General features: G+C 39.6%; 1 long non-coding RNA gene across 3 annotated transcripts in view; it reads left to right on the forward strand.

The window, feature by feature from the left end:
• The window catches only part of LOC106876349 (uncharacterized), a 278,921-nt gene that overhangs the window by 64,166 nt on the left and 204,755 nt on the right, over positions 1–10,000 (forward strand). The window lies entirely within an intron of this gene.

Consider the following 10,000-nt stretch of genomic DNA (forward strand, 5'->3'; position numbering starts at 1 on the left):
GGGCCGACCGAAGCCTTGTGAGTGGATTTGGTAGATGGAAACTGAAAGAAGCCCGTCGTATATATGTGTGCACGTGTGTGTGTATGTGTGTGTGTTTTTGTTCCCCAACATCGCTTGACAACCGATTCTAGTGTGTTTACGTCCCCGTAAATTAGCGGTGCTGCAGTATGGCCGCAGTCAAATGACTGAAACTAATAAAACAATATATATATATATATATATGGTGAAGCAACCTGTTGCTGATCCCTTAATTTTGTTTATAAATATATATATATATATATATATATATATATATATATATATATATATATATATATTTATATATATATATATATATATATATATATATATATATATATATATACAGGTACAATATAAAATAATTGAAGATTAGGTAGGGTATCTTCATCATAATCTTGATGGCGGTTTTTGGAGCAATGACTGATTTTAGTAAGGGTATTATATACCCTACCTAATCTTAAATATATATATATATATATATATATATATATATATATATATATTTATGTTCTTTTTAAAGTCTAGCCAGGTTCATGGGCCCGGTTTCCCGGTTTATATGGCGTATGTGTCCCCCCCCCCACTCTAGCTGGACGGGACACCAGTCCATTGCAGCGTTACTCAAGAAGCAGGAAGAAAGAGAGAGAGAAAGTTGGGCCGAAAGAGTACAACAGGGGTCGCCACCAGCCTCTGCTGGAACTTCGTGGAGCTTTAGGGGTTTTCGTTCAATAAATACGCACAATATTCGGTCTAGGAATCGAAACAGCGATCCTCCGACCGCGAGGATCTCTGCCCTAACCACTGGGCCATTGCGCCTCCATTTATATTTATATATATATGGGAGAATATACGAAAAAACAACAACAGACGAGGACAGGTGGTGTAAATAACAAAAGGATGTATTAGTATGACGCTCGGGAATACGGAAAGTTATGTATGTATGTGTGAATGTATGCATATAATGCATGTGTATAATATTGGTTTCACATTTTGGCACAAGGTCAGATATTTGTGGGGCGGCGTAAAGCGATTGCATGCCCCCCCCCCACCATCCCTCCTAATGCAGAACTCGTATTTGTTTTAAGCACCCGGAAAAGATGAAAGGCAAAGACGATCTCGGCGTTATTTGAATGCAGAAAGCGAAGTCGGAAGAAATACTGTTAAGCATTTAGTCCGGTGTGCTAACGAGTGTGTCTGCTCACCGCCCTACTATTTGTGTGTGTGTGTGTGTGTGTGACATTGGATTGGAAGATCATCAATTTCGGATGAGGGCGTGTAAATCGATTTCATCGACCCCAGTGCGCAACTGGTACTTATTTTATTAACCTCGGAAAAGTCGACTCTAGCGGAATTTGAACTCAGGGTGTAAAGACAGACGAAATAAGCATTTCGCCCGACGTGCTAACGTTTCTTATTTCTTCATTGCCCACAAGGGGCTAAACATAGAGGGGACAAACAAGGACAGACAAACGGATTAAGTCGATTATATCGACCCCTGTGCGTAACTGGTACTTATTTAATCGACACCGAAAGGATAAAAGGCAAAGTTGACTTCGGCGGAATTTGAACTCAGAACGTAACGGCAGACGAAATACTGCTAAGCATTTTGCCCGGCGTGCTAAAGTTTCTGCCAGCTCACCACCTTTGTGTGTGTGGGGGGGGGGGTGACATTGGCTTCATAGTTTGGCACAGTTTCACCAATTCCCGGGGTGGTGGGGTAAGTCAGTTACATTGATCCTCGTAATCAACTGGAACTTATTTTATCGATCCCGAAGGAATAAAAAACAAAGTCATCGACTCCGGCCGAATTCATGGTAATGGGATGGCACCGAATGATCCCCATTCCATACCGGGATCTATGTATGAATGTAGGATCAGTTGTAGTTATCAGTTATTGACTTCATAGGATTATTGCGTTGCAACATCCATGGATTTCCCAATAAACTTAATAGCATCAAATGAAGAGGGCTCGAAGGCGTCTTTTTCTTTGCTTTGTGGCAGGTTGCCCCCCGGCCAAATTTACGGTATGTTGTTGCTTTTGTTGTTGTGCGTCCCCCAGATAAGCCCTCGTCACCCGGCCTATTTTTCAGCTGTGACGACCATCGTTATCTGGTATTGCTGTTTTTATATATCTCCAAGAACAAATTTTCCATTGCTTTGCCACTTGAATATAATATATACATCCAAGAATATACGTAATATATATATATATATATATATATATATATATATATATATCCAATAATAAATTGTCCATTTATATTTGCCACTTGAATATAACTTTGAGAAATGTTCACTGTTGTTTCTAGCAGGTGGTATGACCTATAAGAAGCTCAACACATTGGCTCCGCGTCGCAATTTATTGTGAGTCTCTATGTGTGTGTGGGGGTGGGTGGGAGAGAGACAGACAGACAGAGAGACAGAGAGTGTATGCATGTGTGAGAGAGAGTATATGTGTGTGTGCATGTGTGTGTGTGTGTGTGTGTGTGTGCGTGCGTGTGTGTTGTGTGTGTGTGTATAGGTTATTGACGTCATAAGCATAAAGTTTCTCAAATGGATACAGAAATTCGAAGCATTCCTTTGTGTCCAGTGGTAAAACCCCCCTGTCACGTCTACAGACGATATGGGTTCGTGTCTCACACTCGGCCTTCGACCCTTTTTCTATCACAAAGGGTTTCTCAGCCCAATATTTTACATGCAATTATTTTTAGCTTCAGGATCCACTATTTCAAAACCGAATAATTGATAAATAGATAGATAGATAGATAGATAGATTGGCTTATATAAAACTATATTAGACAATTTATTCGACGTTTGATAGAGCTTATTGCGGTGTTGGGGAGATTGTGTACTAACTCCAGCACGTCAACCAAGCGAATAGAGACTCCTGGTTACTAACTAGTGATTAATTTCCAAACAATGATTAATTCACTTCTCATTTTCTCCAGATGTCTAGTCTGAGAATGTCAGCTTTATATCTTCAATGCGTGTGTGTGTGTGTGTGTGTGTGTGTGTGTGTGTGTGTGTGTGTGTGTGTGTGTTTGATCAGAACAGAATACAGAAAGAACAAAGTGCGGTCATAAGGAACTAGTCTAACTTTTCAAAGGGAAATGGTGCAATAGTGACGCTTCGGACGTTAGTTATTCTTCAGAAATTATGAGATAAAGGAGAAACATGAAGACAAGGGAATTGTTTGCGTGTAAAAAATGCAATTCCAATGAAAAGAGTTAGAAAGAAAGTGTATAACTAATATCCAGAGCGAATATCGATCTATAGGACGAAGTCCAGAAGGAAGGTCATTCAGGTCAGATAGCTGCGTCAGAGTGTGTGTACGCTTAGTAGTAAGTATAAGGCAGAATTATGTTTGTGTGTATGTATATATTTCTGGTTGTATGTATATAGTAATCTCTTACCATATCGCAGTTCATCTATCACGGTTTATTATTTAATCTTACGCCGATTCCTTTGTGTTGTTCTTTTGCATTAATACTAAAATAAAACTAAACAAATTATAAAAATAATAATAATAAAAATATACAGTACAGTACTGTTTCTACTTCGCGGATTTTCACTTATCGCGGGGTGAGGTGGGTGGTTGGAACGTAGCCTGCAACAGTCGACGGATTACTGTATATTTCTGTATGTAAAGTGTTTAAATGGAATATTATTAGATTGTGTGAGTGAGAGCAATGCGTGCATGGGTATCAGGAGGGAACTGTGAAAGAACACACGTGCGTGTGAGGTGGGGGGATAAGAGTATTGGGAATATGGTGCAGGATCACACTGAGATGCCGAACGTTCTACAATAGGAACAGCGCTATGTGAGTGGAGGTGAGAATCTACATATCGCTCTCTCTCTCTCTCTCTCTCTATATATATATATATATATATATATATATATATATATATATATATATATATGCATATATATATGTATATATATATGCATATATATATAAATATATATATATATATATATATATATATATATATATATATATATATATATATATACATATATCTGTGTGTTTGTGTGCACGCGTGTATCTATATACACACACACACGCACACACACACACACACACACACACATATATGTATATATATATATATATATATATATATATATATATATATATATATATATATATATATATATATATATATGCATAAATGCTATTGTCACTTCTTGTACGTGTACGTATGTGTGTATGTTTCAATATTCTCCCAGGTAGGGCGGCGAGCTGGCAGAGTCGTTAGCACGCCCGATGAACATACTTAACAGTATTTCGTCAGTCTTTGCGCTCCGAGTTCAAATTCCGCCGAGGTCAACTTTTCCTATCATCCTTTCGGGGATCAGTAAATTAAGTACCAGCTGCGTACTGGTATCGATCTAATCGACTGGTCCCCTTCCCGTCCCAAAAATTTCGGACCTTGTGCCTAAAGTAGAAAAGAATATTTTCCTACGTGTGATTGAAATTGTACTTTTTTTTAATTTATACCTACCCCTAAAAATGAAGATTTTTTGTAAAATCTAAATACCATACAGCAATTATTCACTTTACTGAGTCTTGTTTTTTTTTTCATTATTTTCCGTAGTTTTGTTATCTTTGTTGTTTTCTCTTATTTATTTTTTCTCTAGTTTCTTTTTTGTTGTTGCAGTTGTTGTCGTCACTGTAGCTGTTATTTTTGTTGTTGTTTGGCCATGATCAATAGTATTCCAGCCATGACCATCTGGTTTTATTCCAATTTCTTTTAATTCAAATTTCTGTCCCTTGGACTACGTCGGTGGTTCTCAATCAGGGTCCAGGTAATATTTTATTCTCTTCTACTCTAGGCACAAGGCCCGAAATTTTGGGGGGAGGGGCCAGTCGATTAGATCGACCCAGTACGCAACTAGTACTTAATTTATCGACCCCGAAAGTATGAAAGGCAAAGTCGACCTCGGTGGAATTTGAACTCAGGATGTAAAGACAATTTTTTATTAATATACATCAAATGGTTATTGAGTTTCAGTAAAGTATAACCAAAGATTTCCATATCTAAAAAAAAATGAATCACTGGACTACATTATTGAAATGTCCTTTTTTTTCCAAGGCAACACAGTGAGATTTAAGGAAGATTTGGTTGTTATTTCTAGCTCTTTGACTGCTTATGTAGAAGTTTCTTCGTTGACCCGTGGGTCAGTGAGGGCCACGGAATGTGTTGCCGCGTACGTACATAGGTACACATAGAATGTCCAGGGTCGCCATGTCCCTACCAAATTATACGCTCTTTAGCAACAATTATTTGGTTGGGATGTGGAGGCGCAATGGCCCAGTGGTTAGGGCAGTTGATTCGCGGTTGTAGGATCGCGGTTTCGATTCCCAGACCGGGCGTTGTGGGTGTTTATTGAGCGAAAACACCTAAATTTCCACGAGGCTCCGGCTCCGGCAGTGGGTAGTGGCGAACCCTGCTGCACTCTTTCACCACAACTTTCTCACACTCTTTCTTCCTGTTTCTGCGGTACCTGTATTTTAAAGGGGCCAGCCTTGTCACACTCTGTGTCACGCTGAATCTCCTCGAGAACTACGTTAAGGGTACACGTGTCTGTGGAGTGCTCATCCACTTGCACGTTAATTTCACGAGCAGGCTGTTCCTTTCGTTGGATCAACTGAAACCCCCGTCGTCGTAACCGACGGAATGCCACGATATTTAGTTGGGATAATGGATTAACGACTGATTGTAACTAACATTCACACACCATATTCCGGCTTCTTCTCCCTTGTGTTGTCCTTGGCTATCGTCGACAACGACGGAAGAACTAGAAATACCATCCATATACACTCCGTATATTCAAACAAATCCATTTTAACACCCGTATCTATCGTCGTCGTCGTTGTCATGGCTACCCTTCCAGATCGAGGAATATACTTTTTGGTGTTTTTTCTATTATTGAAGGATCTTGAGGTGACTGATGAGTCCAGTTCTTTCTCGGAAGTTCCTCCCATAAGTAGTACAGTTGGTTCCGGATGGAATGACCCCCCCCCCCTCCATAGTTGTTCTATCTTTTCTGCGCCTCCCCTTTTCTTCTTGCTCGTCAGTCTGTCTGTTCTCATAAGTTGTCAGTCCTTCTTCTATGATGGATCTCCGTCTCTCCCAGGCCTCGGTACCGATATTACATTTCTTGAAGTTGTGTTTTCAGGACATCTTCGAATCTTTTCTTTTTCCCTCCTCTTCTTCGTTTTCCTCTTTTCTAGTTGGGCGTAGAGGAGCTGTCTGTGTGTGTGTGTGTGTGTGTGTGTGTGTGTGTGTGTGTGTGTGTGTGTGTGTGTGTGTATGTGTGTGTGTGAGTGAGTGAGTGAGTGAGCGCGTCTGGGTGCATTTTTTATTGTTTATCTCAAGGTCAACTCTGTTCCAGCAGATATACCATAACAAACCATTATAATCATGACAGTCCCTTATATATGCATAACTAAGCCCTATATTTTCCCAAAATTATTTCAAGTTTTAAGGTATAAATTATAATTTGATTTGAAGGAATTTAGCTACTATAACTTGCACGTCAAGTGAACTCAGCATTTTCCTATTTGATATTTGCATAATTACATTTTTGTGTGTTCATATGGGTGTGTATGAGTGCCTGTATATTGTATATATATATATATGTGTGTGTGTGTGTGTGTGTGTGTGTGTGTGTGTGTGTGTGTGTGTATTCGCCATGCTGGACCGCTGAACTCTACAAGTTTTTTTCATTCTCGCTCTGTATATTTTCTATTATTCTTTTCTTTTGAAGAGCGTTGGCTCGAAACGTAAAAGACTTTTTCATTTTTCTCGAGCGACAAACTAATAGACTTGCTGGTTGTTCATACACCTGTCTTCGTCTTTTGTTTTTCTATAAATTTCAATTATATATATATATAATTGAAATTTATAGAAAAAGAAAAGACAATGAAAGGTATATATATATATATATATATATATATATATATATATATATATATATATATATATATATATATATATATATATGTAACTGCTAGATTAACCGATAAACAAAATAAGCAAGTGCCTAGGGCATCAAAGGAAGGGGTCACCACAGAAATGGTAAATGGCTTACGGCATAAAAGAAATCACTTAAACTTTCTAAAATAATATTCAAAGTGTATTAAAAGATCCGAAATACAACATGAAAGTGTACAGGTGTGGTGCTGTACTTTTTACTCTTTTACTTGTTTCAGTCATTTGACTGCGGCCATGCTGGAGCACCGCCTTTAGTCGAACAAATTGACCCCAGGACTTATTCTTTGTATGCCTAGTACTTATTCTATCGGTCTCGGAAACACACCAGCATCGGTTGTCAAGCGATGCTGGGGGGACAAACACAGACACACAAACACACACACACACACATACATATACATATATACGACGGGCTTCTTGCAGTTTCCGTCTACGAAATCCCCTCACAAGGCTTTGGTCGGCCCGAGGCTATAGTAGAAGACACTTGCCCAAAGTGCCACGCAGTGGGACTGAACCCGGAACCATGTGGTTGGTAAGCAAGCCACTTACCACACAGCCAGTCCTATGCCTACTGTATATTTTTTTTTATATTTAGTTTTATGATTTGTATATATTTATTTTATTATACATGCAAAACAACACCACGGAGAAATCTGTGTGAGTTTAAATATTAAACCGCGATAGGCGAAACGCGATAAGTGAACCACGGTATGGCGAGGGATTATTGTATAAATAAAGTGGAAGTATACAAAAATAAGCATTATTTACCATCTTACGTTTAGTTTTTCTTTTACTCATTTGCTCGCTTCAGTCATTTGATTGCAGCCATGCTGGAGCACCACCTTAAAGGTTTGTTTGATTTTGAGGAATAAAAATTTATTTTATGGCTTAGATTTTGAATTACCCATATATATATATATAATTATGGGGACCAAAATCTTAAGTGCTTAGGGTCTTTATGGGTCTTAACCCGACCCCGGTGTATGTGTGTGTGTGTGTGTGCATGTGTGTGTATGCTTGTATATATATATATATGTGTGTGTGTGTGTGTGTGTGTGTATGTATATATATATTATATATGACGGAATATGCGCATGATATTGTACCCGTATGTCCCTTAATACTCAAAGGACTCCGTATGTATGCTCGCATATGTATATGTGTGTGTATGTATGTGTGTGTGTGTGTGTGTGTGTGTGTGTGTGTGTGTGTAATGGAATGTGCGCATGACATTGTACCCCTATGTCTATTAATACCCAAAGGATTTCGGATTGGCAGTGGAGTAACATCGACCAGAGACCATTAAGTAACTGCAAGTAATTATGCACGAAAGGGGAACAGCGAGGAGCGGAAGCTAAGCGTGTCTCACCTGGGGCAGCCCTTGACATTTCTGCCCCTTCCACCGAGCCGAAGCCCAAACAGGTTTCCTAGAGCAGGCCCAAAAGTGTCACCCCTATAGAAGCATCACTTAAGGCAGATCTCCCCGCTTCCACCACCACCACCACCACCCGTGCCTCGACCCCGCCCACAACTACGCCTCTGGTGAAACAACGAGACTGTGGTACAACCAGGATATTGAACCAACGTCACACTCGTCGTCGTCGAGAAAAGAGCAGCATCCGGCAACGCGTCCATACGCAAACAGATCCGAGCGCGCTTAAACACCCCGCCACACGCACACTCACACTCGCTCTCTGTTGCCCAGTTATATGCACAAACAGATGCATAATGCGTTTATGTATATACTTATATTTATAATACGCACATCTAAATGCGTATCTTCTTTGATGACTAATACACCCAATCAACCAGCCACGCGCGTACACACACGCGCGCACACACCCACTCAACCAGCCCCACGCGCGCACACACCCACTCAACCAGCCCCACGCGTACACACACACGCACACTCATAGAACGAAACCTATTTAACTATCATGTACTAATGTCCCATATTCTTATCTATCTATCTATCTATCGATTTATATATATGTGTATTTATATTTCTTTATTGCCCGCAAGGGACTAAGCATAGAGGGGACAAACAAAGACAGACAAAGGGTTTAAGTCGATTACTTCGACCCCAGTGCGTAACTGGTACTTATTTAATCGACCCCGAAATGATGAAACGCAAAGTTGGCCTCGGCGGAACTCGAACTCAGAACGTAAAGACAGACGAAATACCGCTAAGCATTTCGCCCGGTGTGCTATCATTTCTGCCAGCTCGCTGCCTTCGAATATATATATTAGAGGTGCAGGTAAGAAGCTTGCTTCCCAACCACGTAGTTATGGGTTCAGTCCCATAGTGTGGAACCTTAGGCAAGTGTCTTCTGCTATAGTGTTGGGCTGACCAAAGCCTTGTGAATGAAGTCCTCCGTATATGTATATATGTGTGTGTGAGTGTGCATATGTGTGTGTGTGTGTGTGTTTGTGTGTGTGTGTGTGTGTGTTTGTGTGTGTGTGTGTGTGTGTGTGTGTGCATTAGTTGGAATATACATAGAAACAAAAGACGAAGACAGGTGTATTAACAACAAGCAGGTGTATATATAGAGTGTCCACAAAGACTGGGTACCTGGACTAGATAAAATCATAACATAAACAATTAAATATAAGAAATAATAATTTCTTAAAGTATGTGTTAATCCCCATGTACCCAGACTTTGTGGACACCCTGTATAATGTGCGGTGGTGTTCAGTAAAGGACTATGTCTTCCAAAGAAGAAACAGAATGAAATTGATCCCTAAGCCTCGCTAAAGTTATTGTTAACCAAATTACACTGGAACTGATGGTACGGCAGAAAATTATCTCTTTGCGTGGGATCGCACCGAAAACTCACACGTACACACACACGCACGCACACAAGTTTATTACATATAGATACACATGGACACACAATATATATATATGTGTATATACATATAAATGTGTGTGTGTGTGTGTGTGTGTGTGTATACATATATATATATATATATATATATA

This window comes from Octopus bimaculoides, chromosome 4, assembly GCF_046866305.1.
Source record: "Octopus bimaculoides isolate indiv1 chromosome 4, ASM4686630v1, whole genome shotgun sequence".
NCBI lineage: Eukaryota > Metazoa > Mollusca > Cephalopoda > Octopoda > Octopodidae > Octopus > Octopus bimaculoides.